Source organism: Monomorium pharaonis, chromosome 2, assembly GCF_013373865.1.
Source record: "Monomorium pharaonis isolate MP-MQ-018 chromosome 2, ASM1337386v2, whole genome shotgun sequence".
Taxonomy (NCBI): Eukaryota; Metazoa; Arthropoda; class Insecta; order Hymenoptera; family Formicidae; genus Monomorium; species Monomorium pharaonis.
The window spans coordinates 22760457-22777693 of record NC_050468.1 but is presented as its reverse complement, the minus strand read 5'-3'; the positions used below and the strand labels follow the sequence as shown (position 1 = coordinate 22777693).

Here is a 17237-nt window from a genome sequence, read left to right as displayed (position 1 = left end):
TGTAAAATTGACGCTGAAATTTTCAAAAAGGAAAAAGAGAGAGAAAGAGAGAGAAAAGTATTTATTATTAGCTCTACAGTAAGCTTTCTAAGAACATACAATGATCCATGGAATAAGATAGATTACAACAAACAATGAGATAAAATGAAAATAAGATCATAATAACACAATATAAAATAAAAAAACCGGAGTGAGTGACATATAAAGACCTGATATTCAGCAATAAAATGATAATAAATAACAATCAAATTAGTGAAAGAATAAGCGAGATAATAAAGCTAAGATAAATATGATACAATTCACGCTGCCATTAGAGGATATTTCAAGAAATTGATTAAGTGCTGGGAGTGAAATAACGAGTAGCTTCTTTAAATTAATTAAATTAGATTCAAGTTACAATAACGTCGGCATGTTCATGTACGTGTGCGACACGTATATATTTAAAATATCGGAATTTTTTAATTAAAATTATGGATGATCATAACATAATTTAGAATCAAGTTTTGCACGTTAAAAATTGATTGCCAATATTGTACAAATTAATTCAATGGGAAATTCATAAATTACACTTTACAAGAGAAATGTAACTCTTTTTAATCACTATCTCTTCGTTGGCAAAATGTGGACATGACACGCAATAACCGCCGTGACAGATCGCTGCAATTAAAAATCACACTTTTTATCGAAACCGTCGGAAATCTCTGGGGAAAATTCTCAATTTCCGAACACACAAACCGCATGTACATTTCATGTATATCGGAACCGACGCGACGTATGGATACGTTTGTCTGGCCAAACCAACAGATTTGTTTGATACGAACGCGAAAAATTCGTGGAAAAATCCCGTTTTTTGTATTTTTCAACGCCGACGGAGAATATCCGGCTTGTAATTTCCGCAAGAAACGGAAGCCCACTATATTTACCGCATGTTTTAATGCGCGGCCAGAAGGTATTCACTTATTTTCCCGACAAACGGCTCGCGCCGGCCAGGAAATTAAACTTTTCCTTCCATAACTAATTTTCCGCTAGGTTTGCACCACGAAATATTTTCGACGCCAGATTATAGTCGGGAATATTAGCTCTCTCTATATCTATCTCTCTCTCTCTCTCTCTCTGTCTTTCTTTCTCCCTCCCTGCCACCCTTTCTCCCTCTCTCGCACTTCCCGCCTCCACCGATACGTTAATTATGCCGCATAATGCTTGTTGGCCTGCCGCAAAAGTTTGCCGCGTATTTTAGGACGCGTGCGGAGTTAGAACTATACACCAAAATATCTCTCCTATTACCAGCGTATTCACCGCCACTGTTGCAGTATATACCTCAGGGAAAGGGCAAATTTATTTGGCTACACGCGTAAGTTGGCACGTAACAGGCAAAATTAAGTTAATAATTTACGATGCTCCTGTAGGATTCAGACAACAGTTGGAAACTATGCGGTTCCACTAAGGAGAATCCTTATTTCGCTGGCACTTCGCGAAATAACAGATTATTGGCAACTAGCGATGTGCCAACGAGCAGTAACGTCCCATCGAGCATCCTATCCCTTGGCATTCGCCTTGTAAAGTTGCGGTTCCAATTCCTTAAGCGATGTTCCAATCTTTTCCAAATGCGCGCCGAAGAAAAATGAGCTTCGCTAAATAGTCGCTTATATGCACGGCTAAGCAAGTCTTTCGCATGCAATTTGTTTAGACGGCCAATGTGGGCGGGAGTAATTTTACGATGAAATATAACCTTAGCTTCCTAAGCTAACTTTAGAAGATACCTCGCTTTATTATGATAAAAATCCCTTGCAGATAAGGAAAAGTGATTTAAACTTTGAGCAGTATGAAATCTGATTATATGCGCAATTATTTTGATGTAAGGCTATACAATATCATATCATAAAGATCTTTTAATCTTACGTACACAACAAAATTAATATTTTCTTATTGCTAATATTAATATTAATATTTTATTAACGTAAAGTTCACACTGAGAAAAAAAATACTAGATTCAAATAAATATTTCTTAAAATAGTGCTAATAACATTATTTTATAGAAAATCAATAATATTTATTTAAAACAAATACTAGTTTTCTATAATTTATAAAATATTACTTGTTTGAAATAAATGTTATTGATTTTCTATAAAATATGTTATTAGCACTATTCAAAGAAATATTTATTTGTATCCAGCAATTTTTTTTCTCAGTGCACAAATGATTGTATCTAACAAAGACGTACAGATAAACAACTGTCATATTAAGGTATCGAGGGAGCAGTCCACTGCCGTTTAATTAATCTTCACGCAGCATCGTCGCAGCAAAGCGGAAAGCTCGATCCGCGCTTAATTAAGGTGTCTAAGCGCCACGTAACACCAGTCGCATTTCAATGAGTGTCCACAGACAGGTAGAAGCATCGAAACTGACCCATTATATAAATCGATAGTTTAACTATCGATTTTATCGGATGCATTAATGCGCATGCAAAAAAAATTAATATTACGTATAATTATTAAGGCTTCTTTTATCTTATTTTTCATTAACCATTAACCTTTATAAGAATATAATACTGAGCGGTATTAAATTGGCCAGTAATTATTGGCCAATTCAATGCTGTCCAATATTACATTTTTATAAGGTAAGCTTCAAACCAAATAAAGACAACAATAAATTAAAGTTGCGTGTTGTAAATTGATATGTTATAATCTACAATTAAGAAAATATGTATATAACGAAACATGTAAAAAAAGATGAATAATTTTAAAACATATCAATTTGAATTACATACTGTTTATTTGACGGATATACAATCAAGCTATTTGGATAATTCATATAATTTTTATATCATAAAGTACGTTTATGATAAATTTAAGGAGCAGTGACAAATGATGCTTTTTGTTAATCTAGTATCGAAACGAAAATTTTAACTGTCAAAAAAATCGCCTTTATTTAAAATTCGCATTTATTTACATCAAGAATTCGGAAATGTTACGCGTATAAGAAATCGTACGTGTAGTAGAGACGAATAAAACGAAAGTGAAGAGAAATGTAGCAGGAAAATTTTCAGCATCACCGCCCGCGTGATAGAGAAGTTTCCGGTGTGCATGCGGAGTGGAAGAAAAGCGCTCGAGATGCTTTATCCCGAATTGGTTGCATCGTTTGTCTTCGTTAATCGAGTGATCTCAACCGACAAGTTTCTGAAAATAATGAAAAATTGGTACCGTTTCTCCGAGAGAGAGAGAGAGAGAGAGAGAGAGAGAGAGAGAGAGAGAGAGAGAGAGAGAGAGAGAGAGAGAGAGAGAGAGAGAGAGAGAAAGTCTCACCGCGTCGTCACACTCGTGGACTCATCCTCGAATAGCTGAAGGCTCTTGAGAAATTTCTTCGATGCGGTTAAACCTTGACCTTTCTGCTCCACATAAAGTCTGTACATCCCCATGTCTCAGAAGATGTTGCGCTAACGGCCAGGTCAAGTGCAAGCGGAGCGTTTCGACATATTCATTAAGCACGATCATCGGCGATGTATGGAAAATGTAAATTATCACACCCGCCATCCCAAATTGTTAACGCCTGACGTATCGAAACTAAAGTCTGTTTCGTCGACCGAAAATTATAGAATTTCGAATTATATTTGTAGTTATATAACTGCGAGGATGTTCATCAATAAAAGATTTCGAACTTGGAAAGTACACCCGAAAAAATGTTTTGCTAATACAGACAGATTTCTTGATGTCACAACCAAAATGTATCGCTAATTTTTGTATCAGCTAGAATTTTGGCTGTCACGTATAGAATTTGAAAATTCTGCTTCTATTAGCTAGATTGATTAAGCCCAGTACATAAACATATCACAATATTTGTTAATTTTGTATCTATTTCAACTAGATTTTACACACATATAATTTTTGTTGAAGTTGCAAGATCTTTTTTTTTTTTGTGTGTAAAATTATGGCTGTCACGTATAGAATTTATAAATTCTGTTTCTGTCAGTTAGATTGATTAAGTGCAATACATATACATATCACAGTATTTGCTAATCTGCCTCAGCTCATTTTTACAAACATATAATTTTTGTTGAAATTGCAAGATCAATTTTTTTATGTGTGTAATACAAATCGATGGCACAACATCATTTCGTCAATAAGTTTCGCAGAGTCTTTATATTAAATGAAGCGGAAACGGGCAACATTATTCCTCGTTGTAGCCCCGTTTATACCACGCACATTTCCCCGAATGTATACGCCGGAGAGATATCGGACGAACGAGCGGATGGCTTAATGGAGTTTGACCGTTGATAACGACGCGGCGGGGAGTTCCGTGTAATAACGTTGATAACGCCGTTCATCACCGAAAAGCTATACCGAAAAGTTGTGCACGTGCACATATTGTGTATCATTGCGCACGTCGCGTTTATTTGTCACACTTGTTCGAGTTTGCGCCCGTGTGTATTTGCATATGGATTTCAGCGGATATACATATTTACTTGTGCACATCATTAATGTATATACGTTACGCCAAGCACCTCCACATTTTACGTGAGCACGCATAAACGTCAACTTCCAGACAAGCACTTTTGACCATCTAATAATTATGTCAGAAGTCACCTTGCTCGTCCACCTAGTCATCATTTATAATCAGTATGTTAAGAAGCATAATGCAGTGACGAAACATGGATTGACAATTTGTAACAATCGTAGTCAATGAAAATCAGAATGCCATTATGCTTTGGATTTTGACATAGAAGTTCTCCGCCTGTCGTAAAAAAAAAGGAACGTTTAACTTATTGCAGATTGAATAAAAACGTACTTCAATTTCTAGAAAATATTCGCAGTTGCACAAGAGCTCTTTTTGTCTCTTTCAATTTTGTTTATAATTTATCTGCTTTTGTCAATTTGTCATCATTTTTCACTCCCACGGGCTGGTAAATGGAGTAAAACAGAAAGAATGAAGTACTTGACACACTTATATTTGTTTCCCTTTACAAAGAGGTCTCCGTAGAAAACTTTTCGTGGACATATCCGAAATCTTTGTTTCTCGCATCGACTGTTGCGAGGAGAAACTGCGTGGGTCAGTCTCGCATCCGCGGAACTTAAACTCCCAAGACCTCAACTTCTTTCAAAGTGCAATCTTTCTCGCGCACGAAAACTTTTCCGAAACGAACGACGTAGAAAAAAGAAAAGATACCGCGCGTAGCGAAGTTCGCGACTTGATATCGTCCCTGCAAAAGCTCGTTTTTTCCGGCAGATTTGCATGATTTCCATTTTTGCAGGCTCCTCGTACGCGCAAATCGTACACTATCCGTGCCGTTAAAGCGGACGCGTCTTGCACAGTTTGCTTTTTTGAGTTCTCTTTTTTGTTTGTTTTTCTTTTTTAATGTACTTCTCCGTACGTGCGGCCGCGTGTATGCTTAAACGTGCTGTAACGCAAACCCTCCGGTATCAACGGCACATATAGCCGCTACCCTATCGACCGCCCCACATATTACACCTCCACATTCTTCCTCCTACCCTATTCTCCTCGTTTCTCATCCCCTGTATCAAACTGCAGCCAATTGGACCCTGTAGCCGAAGCCGCACGCGCGCGCACGTGCATTTTCCGATTTTTTCTTCGCAATTTTCGCAAAAGAAAAAAAACTTTGAACCGCCAGAATAAATCGATGAATGACACATTCACAAATTTTTTTATTAAGAGAATAGAATGTGTATGTTATTTTGTTAAATTAATATACTTTATTTTGAAAAACTAATGCGCTAACGTAATGTTTGAAATGTTTATAATCTTATTTATAAATATTGTTTTACATGATTTCAAAACTTTTAATATTTATATTATTCCTGCATAATATTTATATACTTTTTTAAATATTATTTCTGCAAAAAGAAATAAAAATACAAAAAAGTTCTTACACTATATAAATTTACAAGTAAATTAAAATATTTGTAAATAAATTTTATCGTAAATAAATATGTGCATCATATGTACATCATATTTGACGATCTATACTTTTTTATACATTATAAATATTTTTGTTTACACAACACGAACATAAATTTATATATTATATGTATTACCTCATCTAACGGCTTCACAAGCAAAAGCTTCTATATCAATAGATACTTAACCAATCGCCCATCCAGTTTTTCAACTTTCAGAGATCTTCCTATAATTCAAAGTATTATTTCTCAATAATACTTTTCGAACATTTTCCTCCGCTTGTTTACATAATGCCGTGAAACAAAAGACGAATGAATAATGGTTTTCCCTAGAGTCACCTGGCTCCGCAATACCGTAATGAAATATGCATGCGCAAACAGCTATTTGCACATTAGAACGGGTCCTATTATCTTCATAACGGCAATAATGAGCCACACATGTTGCGACTAACGAGTATCGTATCGTACAGAAAACAATAACGCTTGCCATTCGCTTTCTGCGATGAGGAATTCATAAATTGGATATAGCACATTTTATTGTTCAATTAATGATTGCATATTTAATTTTTATCATAAGTACTATCAGTATTCTGATTGGGAATATTTTGATGAAGAGAGAATAATTCGTCAATTGGCTATATTGTACAATCTGTAACTGGCTAACACAGGTAAAATAGCTAGCCAAAAGGTACATAAAAAAGATCAATAATGTGCCTATGTGTTCAATACGTTCCCGTTCAATCAAACGTCTTCCTGATTGAAACATCGCTTGTTGCTTATCGAATGTCGAACCGTTGCTATATTTGTTTTTTTTTCTTTACGCGCTTATCGGTTCGACCATTTTTTCGATTTCGTTGCAGTTGCTGAACGAATTACGAACGTATAACATTGCTGCGCAAAAGCTAATTTAATTATTTTCAAGAAAACAATTTTGTTTCGTTCCACATAAAATGTCTTTGCTCTGTTAAAATATTATTTTGTTTAAACCGTAGATTTAGAATTATAAATTCTTAAAATTATGATAATCTTATTGCCATAAAAATTATAACTTTTTGAATGTAAAGTATAGAAAGGATAATTTTTTATACAAATTAAAATGTATGTAAAAAAATGACGAATTAAAAAATAATTGTAATATTCTGCACATAACACTTTAATAATTCCAATTATTTTTAATTAACTTAAAAAACTTTTACCAAATAAAATGTATTGTGTTATTTATATATTATCACTGTCGAAATAAATTTAATATATTAATTTATAATATATAATGTTATTAAAAATTATTTAAATTTAAGAAGTTATTATTAATTACTCAATTTTCTAAATTATTTTTCTCAAAAATATAAAATTTTTATAAATAAACTTTATTCTACATTGTTTTTAATTTGCTTTTTTATTAAAAACAATCATTTTCTTGTACAATAAGTGATAGCCAAGTTTATATATTTAGTCTGATACATATCTTCTTTTTAATTATTCAAAAACTATACTGAAAAAAAAATTTACTAGATTGAAATAAATATTATTTAATTTTTTCAAAATTTCTGCTTAGTACTATTTGAAAAAATATTTATTTTAATATAGTAATTTTTTTTCAGTATAATTTAAATTAAAAACTAGTCACAGATTAATTAAAAATTAAAAATTAAAATTTTTTAAGTTGTATTTTATTCGGATTACACGAGAAAACTTCTCTGTATCATGCCCATTTATAGTAAGAAAATATCTCCACTGCCACTGACAGTTGCATATATATATATATATTGCGGTCAATATTTTATCTTCTGTCACAAACAATACCTCTAGATAATACAACCCCTAGATAATCTAAACAAAATAGATTGATGTTCATTGAAATTCTTTTTGGCAAGCATGTTGTTTTCATATCTAGATTCGTAGCAACTATACCATCTGCTTTTGCTTTAATTTATAAATAATCGATTTATTCTCCATTTCGACATACACGAACATTTCTTCTCTTTACTATTTTTCCAATTCCATGAGAAGGAAAATTTTTCTTCCACTCCGTCTATTTGACTTGTACATTTATTTAAGGAAGGCGAGAATGTTTTCACATAATAGACCTTTTTGATGTATGTAACTATGTTCTTTGTGAGATTTTCCGAGTTTCTGACAATGTTTATATACCTTAAGTACACAACCTAATGAATCTGAAGATAAATGAATTAAGAATCCATTAGATGGCAAATATGTAACTTACCCTCAAAAACTTACAATTGCATTGTCAATATTTATCTATTACTTAAATTTAAAAAAAAATAAAATTTAAGTTTAAATTAAAAAATGTATGTGTTACTTATATTCTAATTCTCAAATTTTTTATTAGCAAATTATTTTAACGTTATTAAAATTATATATGTGGATTCAATTTTTATATACAAAATATTGTAACAATTTTTTATATAATTATCTTATATAATTATCTTTCTAAATTTTTAAAAAATTACAAATTTTTTTGTCTAAAACTTCTGATTTATTTAAATATTTCTTCTGTTATTCATCCTTCGCCGAAAATTAACTTAATAGGTCGTAGAATGACATCAGTATGGTCTTACAAAGCCTACTTTGTATGAGTAACAAAACTGTTCTCTCAGTGAATATTTCCTTGCCTTTACTTTTACGTCAATACATCGTTTTCTCATAAGTAGAGGAAAAAAGCACTATGATGAGATTCAGCTGCGATTTCATAAGAGCTTCCGTTTCTAGCGAGAGTGACGATAAGAGCGTGACTGGTAATGTGATATATTTTATGCAAAGCGGCAAATCGATTTGAAAAAAGCTGTAATAACATTTTTAAAATCGCCGAGCCATTACGAACGTTTTGCTAAAAAAAAAAAGGAAAAAAGCAATTTAATGAAGAAGAAAGATATTGTTGTAACAACTTCTCGCATTAAATACTTGATTTAAGGTTAAATACTTTTGTAATATTACGAAATAGAAAAGATGTGCTCTTGCTAAGCAATATTTACAAATAATAATTATAATACAGATAATAAATTATAATTATTTTACAAGTAAAATTACTTATGAAAGACACTTCCATATATTCTATTTATATAAAAAGACACTGTTATTGATTAAATGAAAAGTAAAAAAAAATTGAGCAAAAACGTTCTAATTAATTATCAGCAAAAGTTCGCTTCAATAACAATACGAATGCTATCCCAAGTCTAATAAAGCTCGAAAATTCTTGAACGTTCTTCAGATTCGCCAACTTTCTTTCGTGGAGTGGTAGCAGTGGTTTCATAAAATCTGACGCAGAAAAATAGGGCGATGCACGGTACCCAGCGCAAACGAGATAAACTTCTTCTGGTGCGAAACGAGCTTAAGCAAGCTGCTGTAAATTTTATCCCCGGACCTTCGTACGTAACTAGTTCCCATACGAACGAAAACGTCGAATTGCCTCAGAAATCAATATCCTTTAATTAAAATCTACAGAAATTTTATTTCAATGTTTATATTAACATTCTGAAAAGTTTATATGCTCGCAATACGAGTATATGTAATTATATTTAATTATTTTTTAACATTTTATTTCTTTTATCATGATTTATTTGCATATATATTACTTCCTATCACCTGAATTATTTTTACGAAAAATGTTACAAACTACCAAGTATACTTTTAATGAATGTTAAACTTTTTTTTCTATAATAAATATAATTGTAAATTGAAAAAATTTGTATCGGATGTCAAGTTATCATTATTATTTCTGTTATTTGAAGATTAAAAATTTTGAATACATTAACTTCGAGGAAGTGGATAAGAAGAAAAAATGTGACTCTCTAATTAATTTTAAAAGGATATGTGAATTTCTGATTTAAAACTATTATCATTATTTAAAAAAGCTTAGATTTAGTTTGATATTGAAAACTTAAAAATCACAACAGTGAATAATTTTCAATTTTTAAAACTTTTCAGAGAGAGAGAGGAGATATTTGATTTTAAATTAATCGAAGAAGAATCATAGCTGAAAATAATATAGATAACGAAACAATTTGTACATTTATCACAAAAACACAATTTGACGAAACAATATGTTTAACAGTAAGTGCAAATTTTATTTAAATGTTACTTTCCGCGAATAAATTTTAGATATATCACATAAAATCACAACCTACACTCTATCGCGTATCTGCACTTTGGCTCTTATATTATTAAATGTTACAATAACATATTGAATATAACCTGAGTACTCTTGTTTTATGTCATAATATAAAGCCTGGTGACGCGTAGGAAGCGAATTCCCACAAGATTATCGTATAGTAAAGATGCAACAATAAAGATTATTAAGCTATCAAATTGTGATTATTTTTTTACAACAACATTTCGCTGCATGCTATGCATTTATGTTTTCTATTGCGTTGAATAAATAGTAATAAATTTTTAAAAATTAAAAAAAAATGCTGCAATAAATGTAAATCAATTTCTAGTTTTCCTAATTATAGTCTTCTCGTTTTTATAATCTTCAATGTAAAATTATATATATATATATATATATTCTTCAAAAAATGAGAAAAATAATTAAAAAACAGATCTTTGTGCTTATATAAAAAAATTTATTGTTTTGAACACTTGTATCTTAATATGACTGAGACTGACACTAAAACCCAAGTTAATACAATACTGTTAATCAAATAATTTCTTACCTTATTTATCTTTCGTTCCTATTATAACAGTTTTTATGAAAATTTACTTTTATTCAGATATATTTCCTCAGCTAATCTCGAACTTTTCCCATATCTTATAATTTTGCTGGTGTGATTATGTATGATCATTATCTTGGACGCGAGATTTACGCAACCAAACGTCTCTAATAGGAAATTTCACGAAATTAGTGGTGGACGTTATTCATCGGGTTTATACGCTATACGTGCTCTGCACATAGTTACCCGGCAGAATCAATGTGGAATCCCCGTGATTCATTCGAACCGAATCGATTCGAGGAAATGCCCTCGATAGCAAAATCAGGAGTTTAACTTCGCGTTACCGCTACCCGAGTGCCCATTGTCGATCATTAGACGCAGCTAATAAAGTATTCCTCACCATGCTCTGAGTTTCCAAAGAACCAACAGCAACTCCCGACGGATAATCCTGTTGGTGCGCAATATGACGAACGCTGTCTGTTTATCACCACGACGCGTAACTTTCTGCAGGGATAGAATTATCAGTCGAGAGAACAACACGCAAGAAACTATACTGTGCGATCGAGATGTGGAGCCCATAAAACGTTTATTTGGCACACAGACATTGAAAAAGAGAATAAATCATTCATAAGTTTCGTATTTCATAATTATTATGGATTATTACAAATTTATCTTCTTTAGAGATAAATTGTTGTCTCTTCGAAAATATAAAACAATGACATATCGCTTATTTGCTACAACAAATACACAACTCAAAAAGCAAAGGTTTCCAGTTTAAATGTCTTAAGACATTTTAAAAAATAAATAAAGGGAATTCTGGTGAGAAATATTCGCATTCAATTATTAAAATTTGGTAATAAAGCGCATTTTGATGTAATGATTTTATTAAAAATAATAGAGGAATAAAAGTACTATTAGAACTCTCTTCATTCAGTGTACTTATTTCTCATCAGAATTCTCTTTTCTTTGCGGACAACTTAAAGATATTGCAATTCTTTAATTATATTGTTGTAGTAAATGAGCGATATATCTATATATTCTAAATTAAAAAAATGTAAACGATGATAAATGATTTATCGAGATCGGCAAGTCAAACTCGTATAAAAATACAAACTAAGTGTATCACATTTTTAATATCGTAACTTCCCCTTATGTCCCCGGGGCGTGATGTTATCAAACAATTTACCCGATATCTTATACTTAATCGTCCTCAGTGGTGCCTGAACAGCTGATACATCAAGAGGAGTGTCGTAAAATGAAGCCGTCAAGTGCGGCTCTTCGGGAGCCCCCTATCAAACCGAAGTTTAAAGGTGAAACACGCCGGCGCACTCCGCCAGCGACAGCTTGCAGCTGCAGTCTGCGAAACCGCCCTGCTTTATAGATTAACGAGCGTCCGCACTTTCGCGAAGTTTCACGTAACACGGTCGCGAACGCGGCGGCGAGTTCTCGCCCTTGCGAGCACGACGCGGAAGTTTTCGGTGTGAATGCGAGCACTTGCGGGACGAATTTCTGATTAATTTCGCCGCGCGACGACGGATAACAAATGTGCATACCATGGGAAAACGGCCGATAAATGCCTTGAAATATGCCTACCGAGTTTGGTTAATGCAACGCTAATCTGTTGAAATGGAATTTTAATTCTTCGCATATTAAACTTGTAGGAATTTAAAAATATTTGTATATGTTAAACCCAAGAGTCAGAGAGTCGCTCTTATTCGATCAATTTAGGATTATAAATAAAATATAAAATAGATACGCGTTAAATGGCGCAACAGATGAGACAATATAAAGTTTTAAAGTTTGTAATAAAGTAATTAATTTTTTTTTATTTATATTATGTAATGTAAATTAAAAATTTATAAATAAATCGTATTACATTATAAATAACGAAAATTAAGCGAAATAAAAACACTATTGCGTGACATTTTATAGAATTATTTTCATTTAATGGAATAGACTTTATTATTTCAATTTCATTTTATATAAAATTACCAAATCAAAGTAATGTTCAAAATTGTATGTACGTGAAATTTACAAAAATTTTAAATACATTTACCGTCCTTCCATTTACGCTTAATTAAATGGCAGGAAGGAATAAATTGAACAAAAACCATCTAACCGGTGGGTAGACTATAAATGTACTTTTATCTCGATAGCAATGCACGCGAATCCCTGCTGCTTTACAACAATATGAATTGGACTCGAAGCCAGTTCATTTTAACAAAAACAGGGAACGTTCCTATGCCAACTCCTTTCATCACATTTCTTTTTGTTCTTTAGGCTTCTCTTTAGTGTTAGATATCACGTCCTTTCTCTCAACACGAACCATCATTCTTTCAAACCTGGTCTACCAAGCTTTTGTTCTTTGACGTGACTGCACAGCGTGCAGAGAGAAATAGATTTGCTACAAATACAGAAACTATAGTAATGATCAATTTTTAAGAATAATTAAGAAATATATTTGATGCGATTATATTTCTATTTTAATTCATTGATTATTTGGTTAATTTTTAGATGATTTTGTCTAAGCAAAATATCGAGGGATATCGATATTGTTAAATATTACAGAATCAATTTTAAATTAATTTTTTGTATTAAGTAATATTTTGTTATTTTTAACTTTAATATATGTTGAAATTCATTATTTTAATACAAAACGTATAACCATATGTAAATTTACAACTATATACATTTAATCAACCCATTTCTATGATTAAATTGCTCGGTTTCAAAGTAAGCATTGTTTGTATTAATATACGTATATATACACCTGGTAAATGATAAACTAAATTTCAAATTAAATACATTTCTTGAGCTAAATTGTTTAACTTTATTGTTTTAATTGAATTAACGATACATTGCGTAGAAGCAATGGTAACATAGGGATAATCAAAAAATTAGACTTAAATTAGATTCAAAATTTAATTCACTATTACGAAATTAAGTATAAACAATTTTTTTATTTTAAATCTATCTTTAAACAATTAATTACTATAATTAGTAATAAACGTGTTAAAGAAATAATTACCTCTAAATCAGAATAAAATTCTTGACAATTTTATAATAACGGGGATTATTTAAAAACCAAGATAAAAGTACTTGAAGGAATATTCTTATCTACGTTTCTCTCATAAATCGTTTCTTAAATATATGGGTCAATGCCATTTTCAATTACGAGTACACATTGATTAGCAAACTGCGATAAGGAAGTTGATTAACCGGTACACCCTCCCAAAAATCTCCGTGATAAATTTACCCGCGTGAGTCCGTGAAAAAGAGATCTCGTTCCTGAGAACGTGCAAAGAGACGAGAGACACTTGGTACACCCGAACGGATTTCGGTGGACTTTAGGTCCTTCGAAGGACTATAAATCGTTCGCCTTCTCGATGTCCTTGCTCGAATCGCTCTCTCCGCTCTCTTTCTCTTGATAATAAATCCAAGTCTCTCGACTTCGAGCCACTCTTATATTTCTTCTCTCTTCCGCAGATCGCGGTCAGCGCGTTGCCGGGCCTGAGAAGGAGAACGCCAGGACAACGACAACGGAGGAAGCAGCTCGACATAAGAGGACATGAGAGGGGCTTCTCGATCGGCTCTACATCGATGAAGCCGTCCTGATGCAGACCGCGGAACTACGCGGGGATCACCCGGCCTGGTCGTCGGACTAATTCCATCGGCGGGCCCCAACGACTTCACGGAGCAGCGAGCTAGGCCGCTCTCTCATCCCCATCGACGGCAACAGACCCAGCCACTTCCACTTCCTCCACCCCACGTGGCCGCACCATCACCTGATAAGGTAAGTCTTTGTTAAAGCTGCGCTGTCACATATTTTTAGCAAATGATTACGCTCTCATACACGAAAAGAATTTTCTCATAACATTTACCTTGAAAATCGTGGGATTATATTACGAATTTTTCTGATTTATTATTAATATACTTACACATATTTTTATGTTTTTACACAGTAAAATATAAAATGTTTGATTTTTATTTTTATTAAAACATACAGTTAAATTCCAACAATTTTAAAATATGTTAAATAGTTTATGATCTTTTATTGTCTTAAATTGAATAAATACCAAGTAACGATAAATATAAATAATATCTTGTATATCTGACTTATTGTTCATGGTAATTTTATCATGCAACACACGATAATCGATATGTGCGCTTATTATAAATGTGCAATATATATTTATCAATAAAAGAAATGGCATAAGATAAGGCTGAAAATTAATGATCCAGAAATCTCAGATTTGATTAAATACATATAGTAGACATATAGAGACAAATTTCATATATGATCGTATATTATTTATAAAAATATTGTCTCAGATTTAAAAGAAAATTTTGCTTTAGAAAATTTAATACATTACTGCATGGTAACTTTTTTTAAACAGTTAAAAAAATGTCCTTTGTGTGTACATTTCAAAAATTTCTATTGTTACTCGCGAGATACATTAGATACTTTGCCAAGCTCATTATCACACATGGCAAAATAGCGAATTTTACGGTAAAATATGACGAACAATTTTCTCGTACAAAAACACATTAATTTCAAAAATGGCGAAATCTCCGAGATCCCAAGATAACCATTAATCCAATTTGCACATCTGTTATTTCGAAATATCAATAACAAAACTTTTCAATATTATTCCCAACTAGAAACTATTTTGAATTCCGATCTCATTGTTAATAATGATAAACCGCAAATGTGCTCGGGTTGTGTTACCTTATTATAATTTTATCAATGTAAATGGACTCATGCGTAAATTCTGTCAATTCAGTAGCAAACGAGGTCACTAAAAGAAACGAGAACTTTCCGTAAAAGCTTTATAGTTCATGTATATGTGCCGTATCATATATCATACGTCAGTCTATCTACATTTACATATTCAGAATGCTATGCTTGTCACATATAGGATCGATTTCCCTGAGAGTAGCAAAACAGTCCTGCAAAATAGTTACAAATTGTTAATAAAAGTACACATATTGAGTCGTGCCTTTATTCGTGTGACCGATTCACGAACTTGTCAATGAGATGCGCTACGCGGTATTGCAGAAGTGTGAACATTGCATTGCCCCATTAGGTTTGAAGCGACTGTTTCACAAACAAGATACAATTACTGCTTGTTGCTATTATGTAGCAGCTATTTGTGTTCTTGAATCCCGATATGTTGATTAATCTCTTCATCGGGTTATCGCACTATTATCTGATAAGGTTCGCCAATTGACTGCAAGTACAGCGGGGCGCGCCAGGGTTTAACTAGCCACTCTGTCCACAATCGGTATGTGTTTGCACAGTGGCTTAAGATCTTTAGCAGCCCGTTTACTCGAAGACGTTGATGGACGAGCGTATACATGTAGACCGAGTCCGTTCCGCGCGATACATTACATGATAATCGTCCTGCATAAGAGCGGTGCGCGCAAAAAAAAAACAAGAACAAGGTGTATCGCGATATCGGCAATTGCTCCGTTTAAGTTATATTCACGCAGCAAACATTTCACGAGAAATTACGTCCCGTGGGTGGTTAGAAGCGTTACGAGCCGTCCGGCGTCCTACTTATCTCGGTAAGCTCTACGTAAGGCGGATCATAAATTCCGCCCGGAGTAATTACGGGATATTTGCGGGACGCACTCGTAAAGAGCTCACATTGAATAGTTTTGCTCCTTGATTTAAAAAAAAAAGAAGGAACAGGAATGAAACTCGTTGACCGAAATAAAGCGTTATCTACGGTTATTCTGCGTATAAATTTTTTTAAATCAAAATCTTTAATATACAACATCCGTTTTATGTGCATCGCACATTGGTTATTATCGAAATTCCACAGTACCTTGGGACTACTTTACATGACGAAATCCGTTTTTTTCATTTACCGCCGCACCGAGTATAAATTAGCTACGCGAATATTAGATTTCGCTTACATTCGCGCTTAAAGTAATGAGATATCGACGAATATGGAATTTTGTTTCCTATACTTTCTGCCTCGTACCGCAATACCTCTCGTTACAGTACGTTCCAGCTCACATTTCAATTTCGCCGAAGGCGTAATGCTCGTACCAAAGTACATTTCTGCTGTAAACTAAATTTTTTTTAATATCATTTATCCGAATATCATAAAAGCCAAGTAACTTGAGAAACTGCTTTTCACGCTACATCACGAGAATACAAAAACCATCGGCAAAGCCGAAGTTTTCAAGTTTTCAATAAAGTACGCATAGTCGATAATTGTCACAAATGTAATAAAAACTGCCAGAAACCTGGAGGGGAAGAGAAAGGAAAAGAACATACAATGCATTCGTGCATATTATTCTGCTGCCGGAGGCAAATACGTACGACCAAGCTCGTAATATTCGAGATACTTCGAGTTATTCCCTGGCATCCTACGAATGTCGCTACGAATGAATGCACCCGCATAATTTTGCGCCGTCTCATAAACACGCATTATGTTGGTACTCAATTCTAACGAGACGCAGCGTTCTTAATCGTCGCTAAGGGAACTGGGTCAGGTTTGAAAATTGCTGGCGATTTCGCGCATATGTTTCGCATCTATAATTTTTTACAGCATCTTATAAACATAAACTATTCAGTTTAGCCTTTTTAATAGAAAGGACAGATTATTTAGTTTTAGCTAAATTATTATAAAGCTATATTATTTGT

At 33.0% G+C, this 17237-nt stretch overlaps 1 protein-coding gene and 1 long non-coding RNA gene across 3 annotated transcripts in view; one reads left to right on the top strand and one right to left on the bottom strand.

Moving 5' to 3' along the window:
* Positions 1-17237, top strand: part of LOC105829082 (1-phosphatidylinositol 4,5-bisphosphate phosphodiesterase epsilon-1) — a 135299-nt gene that overhangs the window by 78910 nt on the left and 39152 nt on the right. For both annotated transcript variants that reach the window (XM_028194544.2, XM_036283297.1), the window contains one exon: positions 14066-14372. The gene's annotated coding sequence lies outside the window, so the exon portion shown is untranslated. The remainder of the gene's footprint in view (positions 1-14065; positions 14373-17237) is intronic.
* LOC118644562 lies at positions 2755-7195 on the bottom strand. The gene is made up of 2 exons (XR_004962332.1): positions 3303-7195; positions 2755-3176 (listed from the first exon to the last, which is right to left on the bottom strand). It is a non-coding gene; the product is annotated as an uncharacterized LOC118644562 (long non-coding RNA).